General features: G+C 38.8%; 1 protein-coding gene across 5 annotated transcripts in view; it reads right to left on the reverse strand.

Annotated features, from left to right (window-relative positions):
• The window catches only part of erbin (erbb2 interacting protein), a 52,253-nt gene extending 37,684 nt beyond the window's left edge, over positions 1-14,569 (reverse strand). For 2 of the 5 annotated variants that reach the window (XM_031317536.2, XM_035991396.1), the window contains exons 1-2: positions 13,913-14,569; positions 4,537-4,606 (exon numbers count right to left, since the gene is read on the reverse strand). The gene's annotated coding sequence lies outside the window, so the exon portion shown is untranslated. The remainder of the gene's footprint in view (positions 1-4,536; positions 4,607-13,912) is intronic. The other 3 variants (XM_031317534.2, XM_031317537.2, XM_031317535.2) reach the window with 3 other exon arrangements.
• Positions 14,570-14,808: the final 239 nt, after the last annotated feature.

The following is a 14,808-nucleotide window of genomic DNA, read 5'->3' on the forward strand; positions in this document are numbered from 1 at the left end:
AGAACTACACCCACAGCCTTTTATGGGCTACCTTGTTGTGTCTCTGAAAGCCACTTCCTGGTGACATGAAGAGTGACGACAATTCTGCTGAGATGTGCAACAATTTCCTGTGAGACAAGCTCACCACAGCAGTCAATTGACGCTGATTGTTAATTTCACAGGCAATTCAAAGAATGTGAAAGAAAAAAAATGTGCCACTTTCATACCAAAAGCACGACATATTCAGGTAAGGTATATTTAGCAAATGTTGGTTCTGTAGAGGTAGGGTAGTCTAATGAAAGAAGAAAACCAAGGAGGAAAGTCTCTTTAAAACTCTGTTTTACCTGCAGGTAAAGGTAACATTTCAAATATGAGTGTGTTGATTTCTGAGCCACAGTTGCAGAGAAGCCCATTAAATATTTGCAGCATAGTGAAATGTATGTCAGGTAAGGGTAATTGAATAATTTCACTTGCTTGGTATTCCATGTGAAACAGAGGAAACACTAGTTAGAAAGGCCTTGTTTATTGACAAGGTGTAGCAGATATTAGTATTCTGTGCAGAGCTGCCTTATTGAATGACCTTGCTGCTTTATCAACTGTGAGCTGGCGGCCTTCTGTAACAGAGCACTCTGCTCATCATTTTGGCTTTCCCCCCCCCCCCTTTCTCTACAGGCATGAGTTTTCCTTCCTCCCTTCTCTTACCTCATCAATTGATGTCCCATTTCTATAATGGTCCCAATGTTTGAGAGGTCTTTTTAGACCCAAAGAGTGCTACAAACCCACAGCAAAGTCATCTATTTTGAAAACTAATATATACTATGTGACACAGAGAAAGCTGCAAGAACAGGTCTACTACTGACCTGCTAGAATGCTAGTTGGGGATTCCTGAACTTTCCCCCTTCCCATAAAAAAAAGGTATAGAAAATGAATGAGCGGATTTGTTAGAATAACAAGCTTCAAGCTATTCTGCTTGACACCTAACAAGGCTTGGAGCATCTCTAGATTGTGATTTAAATTATGTTTTTTGTCCATACTTAAATCAAAAAACTTAAACAAAGTAATACATTTAGATCCAACATCGGTCAGAATGTTTGGAGAGAGAGCGGTTTGTTCCTCATTAAGACCTAACCAGGACAAAGGAGAGAGCCCTGCTGGTTATAAATAGTCTGCTCAAAAATCCCTTCTGCGGGTAAGTTATTAATTAAATATGAGATCCAGTTAAATATGAGCCCATGAGATTCATTTCTGCAGAGAGGAGACCTGAAAAATGGCATTAGCGCATATTAACAATGTCGCAATATCTATAAGGGTTATGGAGTAGAGTCCATTTCATAGCCTTCAGGTTCTTTGAAATAGTAGATTTACAGATTAGGTTTATGCATACAAACTACTCTAGAAAGGTAGAAAGTTGCCAGCTTGCAATCACAATAACAGTACAGTAACATTGGTGGGTTAAACTGATCCAATTAAAAAGTTTCAGCAGCTAAACAATCATTTTATTGTAGGCAATACCAAGAAAACTACTAACCATGAACCACTGCGCTAATGGTAAGGCAGCTGCCAATTAGATTCTTCGTCTTGCAAACTGCAAAAACAATGGAATGCCTTCCTGTTACTTCCCTTACTGCTAAACCATGACACATAAGAAAAGTAGCCAATTAGTGAACCAAGTATGCCTATATGAATTTACAGCTAGTTCCAGTGCTAACAGACCAATGTTGCTTGTCTCGTTGCCAAATCACAGAGCTCAATAGGACCTGGAAGGCTATCTGCTCATGATCAAGGCTACTCCCACTGGCCAAGCAAGGAAAAATAAGAGTAATGATAGTAAAGTAGCAAGCCAAACATAAAAGCAATAGAAATATAATTTGTATACAGCGCACAGTGAAAGTAAATATCTTACTTTTGCTTTGCGTGGTACTCAATCAGATGAAGTCTTTTTAAATGTATTTTCTATAACTTGAATAATAAATGGACACACTTTTAGACACCAAAAGAGGTTCTTAAAAACCTCTGTCAGTGATATTCATGTTTAAAAGATAATACTTCCCCTGTAAAAAAGAGATACGGAATTATGTATCAGATACAGGCATTTGTCTGTTTGTGTGTTTGTCCATGTGATAAACAGAGGGATTGAGATGCAGTTTGCCAAGTCTCAATAACCAGGTCAGACACATTTAGGTCAGATCCATGTATCCATGCAGACAACTGCCACCTTTTCCTTGTTTGCCTACTGGAGAATATGGAGATGGATAACATTCCCCTAAAGGCTTGTTAAAGTCATAAAGTCTGCTCATTAAATGCTGTTTTAAAACGGTTAACAATGAAAAAGCACAAAGTCAAAATATAGCATACAGTCTTTCCCACTCTCACCTTTTAATGAACAAGCTGTGCTAAAAAGAACTAAAAGAGGTTCCTTTATCTTAAATATATATGTATCTTTTTACAATTATGAATGTTAATTTTCACTTTAAATCAAATCAGAATATGCATAGATAAAGGGACTATAAAATACAGATTAATATATCATCCATTCAAAAATAGGCTAGAGAAGGGCATGTTCTTGAGAAAATATCTTTGTATTCATCTATAAATAGGCATCTACTGAGGAAAGCAACAAGCAAGCTTTGATCATTTTCTCGCTGATTTGAAAATACACTAAACCGTGTCCTCTGCATCAACATAAACACAGAGCTGAGTGTTAGAATTTTCTTGTACAGGGGTAACAGCTCGTCTTGCTTCAGGAGAAAGAGAATTAATGATGATTACTGGGCCTTCCTTTATCTTACAATCTCTAGATGCATCGGAAGCATGTTGAAGAAAAGACGACCAAGCTGACAATATCACACTCCTACGGAGCAAAAGTGGAGTCTCCACCTGTGACCCTATGACACCCTGAAGCACAGCTGAACATTTTGTGACAATGGGAATGGGAACCCTCAGCCTTAAAAGAGCTTTATAGCGAGTTTCAGCTCATTGTTTAGCTGTACAGCCCGTCAACCCAGAATTTTACTGTTTTGATTCACTCTCATAGCGTTGTTTTGGTCGCAGGTCTGAAACCGCAAACAGCAGACAGACACAGTTAGCGACTATCGGGTGAACATAGTGGAGCATTTAGCAGCTACAGAGCCAGCTATTTCCCTCAGGCGTTGGTGGAGACCATAAACAGAGCTTAACGAGAGTGAATATTAGACTTACATTTGTCAGGTGGTCAGAAACGTGATCCCAAATGAAAAGACAATTTTGCTCTATGTTCCCAACTTGTTTCCGTTGCCTCAAAGTGTCATTAAAATCAGTTATTAAAAGTTTTAAGTCACTGAGCAATAGTTAGCTACAATGCTGTCAATTTTAGTCTTGCAAAGCCAGACATGAGGCTGTACCTCATTATCCAGAACATTCTGAGGGTCTAATGATGGCAAAGTTGCCACAGAGCCAAAAGCACTGTCAGCTGAAACTGTGTGTATGGAATAATCAATTAGATGTTCTGGTAAGATATTAAAATCACATGCATAAGGATGGTTAATTCAATAGATATACTGTTTATCACTAGACACAGCTGTAACACCAATTAATTCTCTTCAAGAACTCACTCACTTAGTATAAGGAACCCATTTATGAGAAACCAGTCTCTAGCACAAATTCCAAGTTTGATGCAACAGTAAAAGTTCACCCAAAAATGTCCCTCCTCTGGGAGCACATTTCAAAATATCGGGTATGATGGTATTGGTATCAAAATTGTTTTAACGATACCTAGCCCTATGAGCTGCTAGATGTGCCCTTAAGCACTTGTAAAGAGCAGCAAATAGCCACTGCTAATGTGTGAATGAATGATAGTCTGTATCACTCGTTAAAATGACAGACATGTCGTCAGTGTGGCTGTGAGTTACAGGAAAAACCAAGTAGTCAATCAAGTAAATGTGTTGCACTTCAGACAAAGCATAATCCTTAAGCTTTGAAAGCCAAACCTGTTCCTGTAAGCAGTACCAAAGGACATTATATAATTGGAGCCCTCCCCTATCATAAGGTCAGTACAGCAACGTCAGTCTCAATCATCGTCTTCTGTTATTCCACAAGAATTTGGATTGAGAAAAGTTTTTTTTTTCCAGTCTATTAAACAACGTTTGTGGAGGGTTAAAAGGAAGCCATTTTGTATCAGATCTCCATCTAACTGGAACCGTTGAGTTTTTAACGGCATGGTAGTCAATCATCAACGGGGCATGGTCTGAAATAACTCTCATAGTTATTGTCTTTTTAAGATGACATAGGATGCGGATTGCACACAGAGCTAGTTTGGCAGGTGTATCATGTCTCTTGGCCTACAGGAGAACAGGGTGGGGCACTTCTGTTGTTTCTTGTTAGAGATGGACTAATGTTTGATGTAAATGCATTACTTCTGTGAGACCAAAACTAGTCATACAGTAGTGTGTGATTCAAGAGACAGAAATTTAAGAAAAAAAAGAAGAAAAAAAAGAAGAAGAAGCCCACAATAGATTTAGCCTTAGTCACCTAACAGCGAAATTTGGAAATTGCACGACATGAATGGGATGCCTTACATACCTTGTCATTTAGGACTCAAGCACCTGGATCCCAGTGGATGTCACCAACAGCAACAATTTGTTTACAGTATCTAATGAAAAAGGACAGAGACAAAAAACATCAGCACCAACACATAAAGCAAACATGACAAACACTAACAACAAACTGGTTTGTAAAGGAAAAATTCCTCTAGCACCTCAACATCAGAATATTTGTGGAATCATCTTGCAATAACATATTAAAGTTAATACCACAATTTGAACGAACTTTGATAAACCCTTGCAATTTATTTCTGATACCGTTTTAAGGCATTGGTCCTTGCCCCCTTCCCTTCATCAGTGAGAAATCAGAGAGCTCAGACAGCTGTGGATTACATGGTGATCTACAACACTACACAACCATAATACTGTACATTGCCCATGGAAATTATAAATAGAATAGACAATATTTTTGATTTGTCAGTGAATACTTCACAAACTACATACACAGAACTGTTAAATGGGGTAGTAATTTATTAAGTTTAGGATATACTAAAATAGCAACGCTCCTCCTATTTGCCAAGTTAGTCCTGCCTGAGAACACAAGAAGCATAGAGAGAAACACATTATCAACGACTTTTTACCATAAGCAAGTCTCAGTAATTGTCATACATGTTGTGGTACATTTACAATTTGACAAGAATTGGAATGATATAATGATCCCACTGTTCTCATTTTGCTACTAAAGACTGTAGTGCTACAGCAATAGTGCAACATACATTGTAAATCAGTTAATTTTACGGAAATCTTTCAACTCTATGAAAGTAATCGTGCTCGTCTAAAAAAACTGAATCTGAACAAGACACCGCTTTGAAATGTGGCATAATCTTGCTTCTCAGGTCAGAGCACAACAACACAGAGTATTGTCCGTGCGTGTCTGGAAAAGCATTAGCTTTGCCAGCTGATCTGAGACAAACTGAGCCAGCTAAAAGATAGAATCATCTCTCCACTATCCTCATCGAGCACAATGGAGCTATAGAGCAGGAAAGAGGGAGGGATAAAAACAGGCCAGAAAAAGAGGGGAAAGACAGAGAGCCACAGAGAAATTTTGACTTATTCATAGGATCTCCCAATCAGCTGCAAACACATTCGACTGCACTGACACCCATTAGTTTCTGCTCCACTTCCTCTTGGGCGCCTTTATCCTCATCTCATCTATTTGGGATAGTGAATCTTGCCAAACAAAAGTTCCTTTTCGTCACACACTAGAAAAGCGCATGAGAAGCGTCAATTTTCAAAATGGGGGTGTTGGCACAGTGGGGGAGGGGGGCATTGCAGCTACACCAACAGCCTCATCTCCTTTTCAGCTACTTGCCTTTCATTCACATAGCCCCATTGCTAGTGCAGCCATACTGTGAAACCACAGGAGATGGGTGAAGGAAATTACCTGCACCTTGTTTACATGAGCTCTATGAGGAAGTACTTTGTCCTGCACACAATAAGGTATGCACTTCTGCATCAGGAATTGTATGCTCATAAATGAATTAATATCTAAAAAAAGTGTAGCTGATTTCCATTCCGTATACATTACTCCAATCTGACAGTGAATCTAGTATTTCTCTGTGACGATTTCAACAGACGATTTAACTGGCCTTTCTCATCAAACTGAGAACGGAAAAGCTTATTTCTATACATCTCCATGCAGTCAAAGAAATTAAGTAATAGAGTTGCTCGTTTGTTTTGTTTGCTATGGTAATAATGCTGTTATTGTCTATTACTTGGCTAATTAGGTATTAGTAATACCATTCTCACTCTTCCATGTCCTGGACAGTATGTTCCTTTGCTCTGCTAATAGACTCTGCAGAACACAGTGAAAACTAAAATTGGCTTGTTCTCAAACTGTTGTCAAATATGATGCTGTGATCAAACAAAGACGAGTACTCACTGCAGTTAAAAGGTGTGTTTGTTTAATGACATCAGCACAGAAAGGAGATACTCTCAGATCAAGGTGGGAACGGATTGGACTTGTAAGTTCTTTAGCACTAGTGGTAAACACAGAGCTATGGGGCGGCGAGCTAGAGGCTGCGGCCCTTTGCTGTGTGTCATCCCCTCTCTTTCTCTCCCCCTTTCCTGTCTGTCCACTGTCACAATCAAATAAAGGGAAAAATCCCCAAAAATAATCAAACCCACCACTTTGGCTGTGCACACATGCTAGATTCTATATCATTTTAATTATACTGCCAGCCTTAGCTAACAGTGAGCTGTTCACATTTTGGACTAAAATATAGCTTGGGCAATCCTTTTACAAGTTAACACAGGCGTGATTCCACCCAAAACACAATGACGGTAGTCTGAGGCGTCCACATATGTGGTCAAATACATCATAGGCATAAATGCATCATTTAAGGTAATGTATACTACATGTAAGCAGATGTACATTTTTGTGCCAGTGCAGCCACTTATTGTGTGAAACAAGTAGTAACAACAAATCACTATCTCCATGAGCAACAACAATAACATTATGGATCCTCGGATCGTAAACAAGACAAAATGTATAATTTTTTATGAGGGCATGTCAGCCTGGGAGACATGAATAGATTACAGTCTGTTGTTTGTCTTTGAGGACAGACCGTGGTCCATGGAAATGGAGCTGATGCAGTAATTTGAATATTGAGCAGGGAAAAATATCTGATCAAGAACACTTAAGATATGTGTGAGGTGCATGATGCAGTGAGACCAGATTTGAGCTGCAATCCATCTAAACTGGATGTAGACACAAACTAGTATAATATGAATAAAGGGTGGTGGGTCTAAGTCTGTTCAGAGGAATGCTCATCACTCCAGCCTCTCAGACTATCGGGAAATCAATCCTGTGCAACCTGACTCATGAAACTGGTTATTAACAGTTTTTGTTAACTCTGACTTTTCCAATCCAGCCACGAAACATGGACAAACAGTCCATTACATCCAACATACAGAACCAGATTAATTAAGGATAGAATTTTGGCTAAGATCAATGTACTGATCTTCTTGGGAAATTACGTATTTACAGTGCCAAACGTAATATGATTAGCTGGAACAAAGGATCCAAAAGGTAACAAGAATCGGTCAGAAAAATAATATTTATAAAATATTGTGTCAAATAATAAATAATAAAAATGGCTGCATGTTCTGCAGCGAATATGAATGAACATGAATATAGATGAACCAGGTTGCACTGAGCCCAATCACTGTCCCAACCCTTATAAACAATTCTTTCTCAGAGCATTTTATTTGAAACCGTACATATAATTCAGTGATAATATAACTGAACTAGCCAACTGCAATTTGACAGAAGCCCAATTTCATAGCCAGAATTTGCCTAAACATACAGCCACATCATATATGCAATCAAATAAAGTTGGTTAAAAATACTGCATCTGTGTTTATATTATATTATTGGCAATTGTCCTTACAGTGGGGGTATCTGGCAAAGGATGACCACACTGACACAGGGTATTATAATTTTCTTTAGCATGTCTCGTTTATAAGGCAGGCCCATATAAAATCCATGCTGATGTTTCGCCGTTGTGCTGAGGTATTGCTTGACTCTGTGCCCAAGCCAGCGCAGAGTTAAGCTCCTCAGACCGCTTATCATGTGTAGACAGCCTGAAGACAACGCATTGCCCAGCCTACAGCACATAAAATCAGTTATGCTATACAGTATGAAGGCAGCTTCTAGCAGAGATATGACGCACATCTATAGCTGATATTACAACAGACCATTTCTTGCAGGGTTCACTTCTAAGAACTTTTCTTTCCTCTTTGGTAATCAAAACCCTTTCAAAAGTCATCCATTACATAAATGTCTTAATTTCATACCAGTCATTTATTTCACATTTTCCATGCGTTATGTAGGGGGGATTGGAGCTGTTACAGCATGCTCCTCTGTGGTGTCTTAAGCAGCCAGTAGACACAAAACTGAAGAAGGATTTGGCTTTATGAACATATCTGCTGATAAACAGCAAGACTGAATCAGGCAGAGACAGATGTTCCCCTAACTGGGTCACAGAAGCAGGCAAATCATTAGTGAGAAACTGAATGCAAAGACGTATGTTAAAACTGATAGAACAGCATGTGAAATATCATGCACATTTTTTTTTTTTCACAAATACTGTCTCAAAATACAGACTCACTAACCTTGTTCTGGACCTGAATGAAAGGCCTGTATTGCACTTAATAGGCTATTCATTCAGTATCGATATCTACTTTGTGTAGATAATGTATATTACCTGCTATTTGTTAAGCCAGCTTTTATAGCAAGTGGGCAACAGACCAAGAAAGAAAATCCATGAACATTGGCTTGTATCTTGGACTGATTTATCATTATGAAAAACAAAGTGGTAGGTAAATATGCTGCAGATCCACAGACCTTCGCCAGATTGTAAATCAAAATCACCACAAGTGTGTTGACAAAATACACATAGGCTAAATCAATACACTCTAAAAAGTAGAATTTTCTTAGAGGAGAATTTGGAGAATCATTAGAAAGAAAATGGTGAAATAACAAACACTTAAAGACATATCTTCAAGAACAGTCAAAACAAATCAATCTCTTAAAGAGCAGACACATTTGGTATAGAGAGCTGTGTCAGTGCTTTTTATACAGCATGAGCAAGGTCAGTGGGACTGCAACATTGCTATAAATTATAAATATTAGCTTGCGACATCCCTAGTCTGAATGTAGCCTGTTCCAGATGAAGTTAGCTGTGCAGCTTTAGTTACCATGGTGATCAACCCTTATGAATTAAGCAGCTCAGTTGAAACTTAGTTAAATATTTGCTCACAAATCCCACGCAATCATCAGGGGGCACATGTGCATCTATAAAACTTAGTGGGTCCAAGGTAACAAATATCTTCACAAAAAGACGAAAAAAAATACCTGCACACAAATACCTGCACACTGCCAACTTGTTCACAGTTCTTCTTCCTTTATTCTACATGACCACGACAAAGGTTTGACCATAAATGGTCTTCCTCAGGTGGCTGACTAATCCCATAACCTTGCTGTATCACATGACAAAAACTGTAGTCACTGCCTGCAATCAAATCATTCGTTGTTTTGCAATCTGCTGCATGCTTTCACCTGCTTTAAGATGTAGAACAAACAATTCTTGGCAGCCAAACACTTATCACTGGCCTCTGCAGAGATTCAGAAAGATCACGGAAAAGCCACGGAAAGACTCTAACAAACTCCTACCCAAACCAGTCGGAGCACATGCATAGACACTGCATTTCACTAATAGCTTAAACAAAGATGTCGCACCAGCTCAAACACTAAACCGGTGTGCAGAGTGGAGTGCTGAACAGAAGTTGGCTGAAAATGTCAACACCATGTTTAACCTCTCTCTCTTGTAGCCAAACTGGAATAGATGTGACACACAGCAGAAATGGAAGAGGCGAGCGGCGTCTTCCCCTCGGTTACTTATAAAGCAAAACATGTATGACTACGTAGGTAAGAAAAGTTCCATTTACATTTATCAAACGAGGCACAGGACATTATCTTTAGCATCCGCAATGAGGTGATAACATTTCTATGAACTATTACACTGTTGTTGTTTCTGGGGAATTTGAAATGACAACAAAGAAGCTGCTGATGCCAAGAACTTACAATCATCTAAATTAATTACTTGGGTGGACCTCCAACTGACATAAGTTATGTTAAAATGGGGCTTATTTAAAAAGATATCTGAGGGTAATATTACCATAGTCCAATTGGACTAGTTTGTTACAGTTCCCAGTAGAGCACACATGTCCCCAATCTCTACAATGACGTATTGCTTCCCACATGTTGAGAATTTATTGGTGGTGGTGTGGTGTTAATATAAAACAAAATGCACTAATACATTTCGGTATTAAACAATGAATAGATCCTTAAAATGTACTGGCAATGGGACAGCTTACACTGAGTGTTGGTGCCCTTTATTATCTTTATTTTAAAAATCTGTCATCGTCAGAGATGCAACAAACAATCTACACTATTGATTAATTTGCAGATTATTTTTTCCATTAGTCTTTTAAACTATAAATGTCACAAATTGATGAAAATGCCCATCACAATTTTCTAAAGCCCAAGGTCTTCAGCCTACTTGTTTTGGCCAGACAACAGTAAAGCCTACCAAATAGGAAAAAAAGCAGCAAGGAGGGAATTAAGTCATATTTGGTTGACTTGAAGAATGACACAAAAAATTCACTGATTTTCAAAATAGTTAAGTTTTCTGTCCATCGAGTTATCGATTAATAGATCATTTGAGCTCTATGCGAATCATTAAAAAGAAAACGAAGCTAGCCCATTAATGAATGGAAAATAAACACATGCAGAGCTTGCTTTGCGTGCACCTGCTACAAGAGGGAAAGGGCTGCTTACACAACAGAAAAACCAAGTCTCACAACTTGCCAAATTTCTCATTGTCTTTTTAGTAAAAAACATCAAATCTTTATTAAAGCAAATCCATTCAAGTGCACCAAATGAACACATTCGGTCTGCAAAAAAAAGTGTTAATGATGTAAAGATAATCTTATGGTAACCTATTAAAGATTTAGCTTAAAACTAATTTTGGACTGACAAGTGGGTTTTTTTCCCAATAACTGTGCCATCAACACTGAAAACTGTGACACAAAGACTAAATCACCTTCCAGCTGCAATATATTACAAAACAAAATACAAATTGGCACATTCACACAGAGAAAAACGCTACTGCCAAAGACTACACCGGCTCATTTCTTAACTTGACGGCATTTTCTCACAGGTTTCTTCCCCATCACAATAAACCATCAACGTCACGCGAGTATTTAGTCACTAATAAGTGTTCTGTGGTCCACGTCAACAGCTTCATTGTTGACCCATTGCTCGAGCATATTTCTCTAGGGTAGAAAAAAAGCACAGGAATCAGTTCAAGCCAAGACTTGCTGAAGTTGGAGAAGGAAATGTGCACTTATATGGTCACACATGCAGAAATATTAATGAAGATGAAAAAAAAAAACCTTCCCTATGTGATACAAAGGGTCATTAGTCAAACACACCTACAGTTGCAGCGATACTCACACAATACATCTGCTCATAGCACTGTGTTCAGCAGTCGTTCGACACCGGTGGGAAAAAAAAAAAAAAAGAGTCCATTCAATACTACTTCTTTATGAAATCCCACCCTTCTGACCCTCTTATGAAATCAAACAGCCGTTCTCTCCTTAACTGATATCCCATAAATCAAACAGCCGTTCTCTCCTTAACTGATATCCCATTGGTTCACAGTTCAGGATGATAACACTGTGTCCCTTTTCTCAACAGGAATTACATCACCTTAAGGAAGTAAAGATACCATTTCATTAGGCTTTTAAAAAAGGGTATTGGCAGGCTGGTGGAAACCAGGCTGAGTTTAGAACTGTGGAACAAAACAGTTTGGGGGTTGTTTAGGAAAAACATGGTTTTAACCTAGGTGACCTACGTTTAAGCCTTCAAGAGTTTTATTTGTCCAAGTCAAAGTGTGATGGAGAGATATGGAAAAAAAAAATCACAATGGAAGCATTGTGGATTTTGGATTAACCATTATGGAGCCAGGGTAACATTTTTGGGTGTATAATGAAGATAAGGAAACATGGCTTTGCCACTTTTGTTGAAGGCTTTTGTCAAGTCTTTGCTTTCTTTCCATCTACAAGTGTCACAACAAACTGTTGGGCAAGTGTATCTGTAACAACACTATTTTGGCACTAGTGTGAGACAAGAACAGTGCAGTAGAGGGCCTTTGTGTGAGTGAACCTTATCTCCCATTCTAGGCAGGGTTTGTTGTAAATGATCATAGGAGGAACTTGATAAAAATAATGTTTCACAAACACCTCAATGGAAACAAAACACTGCATTAAGACTCTGTGCACGTTTCTGTGATTTATGCAGTCTATATATTGAAGATCAGTCTTGCATATTATTAGATGAATGATCAAATTTGCAATGTGGAAAAGAGGGCAGGAGAATAATACAACAATGTATTAAACAGTTTGAGGAAATTACCCCAAACTATGGAGGCATTGAAATGTTATCCTATGCATATCATCAGTCAATATTATGAATAGGCTAACTAGATAATCATCTACAAACAGCTGGCCACCAGCTCTCCGACTATGGGCCTACAACAATGACAAGTGGCTGCTGATATGGCCTAGTCTTTGTTTATATTTTACAACAGCTAGGATGGCCTTTGAAGGCTACTCATGAACTGTTTTACTACATGACAATGCCAGGCATCAAATTCAAGGTTTGATTTTCAAGGCAGCAAAAGCATTCTCTGTATTCAAATAAGCAGGCTGGAGGACATCCAGCTGCTTAATGTATGTACCTGCAGAGTGTACATAAAGAAGCCCATCCTGTCACTTCAAACGGTTAGTTGAGATGGGTTTGTATTGTAATGTCAGATATTCAACAGAGACGTGTAGATGTCAGTTTACAATCAGAATGCTTTTGGTTTATAGCCAACACTGCAAGCATAATGTCACGCTGCCATTGGTGTGTTGAAACCACAAAGCATTCACGGATGTAATTCCGATAGATAATTAAAAAAATGAACCACACGCTTGCTATTATGTTCACCTGAACGTTATTTGCTCTTGCTTTTCTGAGATTTCTGAGGGCTGCTTCTCTTGACCACATTTCTCAGAGAGATAATTAACAAACAAAAAAATAAAAAACAAGTCGAGGGGCATGGATGGATGGCCCAGCTGAAATTCCTAAAAATCAAACCTAGAGACTAGCTAACCGTAGCCTATCTCAATCTTAACAGGATTAAATAACATTGGATTTAAGTGGTGATAGTAATCTGATTAGTGAAGTGGTGAGAAAATGAAAACGCCGATATGTTGAGTGTACAGCAGCACACCACTAATCCCTCGTCCGTCGAAGCGCTGAAGGTGCTCCGTAACAAAAGATGTGACTCCTGCTGCTGCTGTTGCAGTGCAGCTGTTACACTAACGACATTGGGAATGGCAGTCAAATAAACCCAGTTTATTGACTTTAACATGTAACGTTGGTAGACTGCGTTATTTTGGATACTGGTGGCTCCGAATAGATAAGAGGCAGTTAAGCAACATTGCAACTGGGCAGCCATGTACAGCTGTTGACTGAAAGCAGACAGCTGCTTAAATCTCTTGTTACCGTGCAAAACTCACTCTTATATTAAAACAAGAATATAACGCATAACCATTACTAAATTTATACCGTCCATAAAATGCTTTATCATTGTAATTTCAGTGTTAAAATTGTCTGACTTAGACTCAAATCGGACAGAGCTAGGATGGGACCGATATTACGCTACGCAGCTAGCAGTGATGTTAGCATGTTGTGTGGGGCCCCACAGACAGAAACAGTAACTTGCGCAAACAAAGAGACTTACCTGGATTACTGTCGAGTCAGCGTCTCATTTAATGATGTCCAGATTATGGGCAGAATGCTACTATCCAAAAAAATGTGTCGAGACGTGGGCACTAGTCTCACAGCTTTGCTTGACTGTAGTTTAATAGGGGTGTGCTAGTGTTAGCAGCTAGCTAATGTTGCCCCCTTAAAGAGCAACTCGAAGCTGGCCCAGTACGCACATTCTCCTCTGCAAGCCGTCCTCAAGTTGTTTAACGATGTCGTCTCCAGTTGTTTTTACACTCTAAAGTGTTTACCTTACTCAAACTAACTAACCGAAACGTGAAGACAGGAGAAAAATGTTCCTTAATTGGTAAGACTTAATGACACAGAGCATTAAAAAAAAATCCAAAATGTCCACGACATTCAGCAAGGAAATACAAAAGGCAAAAATGCGTTCGACCTCCGGCAGAGCGAAACCTTTTCATCTAGAGTATGCCGCACCCAGATGTTTACAGTCATAATTTCCTTTTCTTTTAATGGTGAAGCTTTGACATTGTAGAGTGAAGCTACATTGAGTCTGAGAGCAACGTGAAGCGGTGGGTTTCTTCTCTGCGACCTCTCTGTCTACATGTAGGAGTAGGCTGTCCACCAGAAGTCGCCTTCCCAGCTACACCGAGCCCCCATGATGATGCTTTCACTATCTCACCCAGACACTTTGAGTGAATCCCTGTATCTTCCCCCAAAGATCCATCCATTTGCTTGACAATATTTTCTTACCCTCTGATTAGGTCGAAGAGAAATATTCACACAGACTAGAAGCAGGTAAAAACAGACATTTAACTTTAAGTCAATCTACATGTATACCTAAAGGTGTTTTCACTATTTACAACAGTTTGACCATTCATGGCAATCAAACGTATTTGGGAGTTTATTTAA

Source organism: Sander lucioperca, chromosome 14, assembly GCF_008315115.2.
Source record: "Sander lucioperca isolate FBNREF2018 chromosome 14, SLUC_FBN_1.2, whole genome shotgun sequence".
Classification (NCBI taxonomy): Eukaryota; Metazoa; Chordata; class Actinopteri; order Perciformes; family Percidae; genus Sander; species Sander lucioperca.